Source organism: Centrocercus urophasianus, unplaced genomic scaffold, assembly GCF_019232065.1.
Source record: "Centrocercus urophasianus isolate 14NV4802_14NV808 unplaced genomic scaffold, USGS_Curo_1.0 seq_11, whole genome shotgun sequence".
Lineage (NCBI taxonomy): Eukaryota > Metazoa > Chordata > Aves > Galliformes > Phasianidae > Centrocercus > Centrocercus urophasianus.
The window spans coordinates 43,747,862-43,748,334 of NW_024884253.1; the positions used below are offsets into that span (position 1 = coordinate 43,747,862).

Genomic DNA, 473 nt, shown 5'->3' on the forward strand with positions numbered 1-473 from the left:
CAACAAAAAAATCGGAGCTTTTTTTTTTGTTGTTGGAAAAAAAAATAGTTTAGGGTATTTCTTTTTTCTTTTTCTTTTTTCTTTTTCCTTTTTAATTTTCCCTAAAGGAGAGGAAGGGTATTTTGTTGCTTTTAATTTTTTTTTTTTTAAATTTTTGAAAGTGATTTTTATTTCGTTAATTTAGCCCCCCCCCCCCCCCCCCCCCCCCGGTTAAAAACTCTGTTCACTTCGGTGGGCGATTCGGGGGGGTGGGGGGGCGGATATATCTCTATATTTTTGTGCATCCTTTTATTTTTTTTTCATTATTTTTACATTTATATATATATATCTATATTTTATAAACTGCACGAAGACTTTTCGCTTTGTAAACAAGAGGATTTTTAACACTTTTTTCCCCCAATTTTTATTTTTTTGGCAAACAGAAAAAAAAAACAAAACATTATTCCCTATTATTATTATTAATTTTTTTTTTT

General features: G+C 29.6%; 1 protein-coding gene across 6 annotated transcripts in view; it reads left to right on the plus strand.

Annotated features, from left to right (window-relative positions):
- ZNF521 (zinc finger protein 521) overlaps positions 1 to 473 on the plus strand; it is a 236,351-nt gene that overhangs the window by 5,592 nt on the left and 230,286 nt on the right. The window lies entirely within an intron of this gene.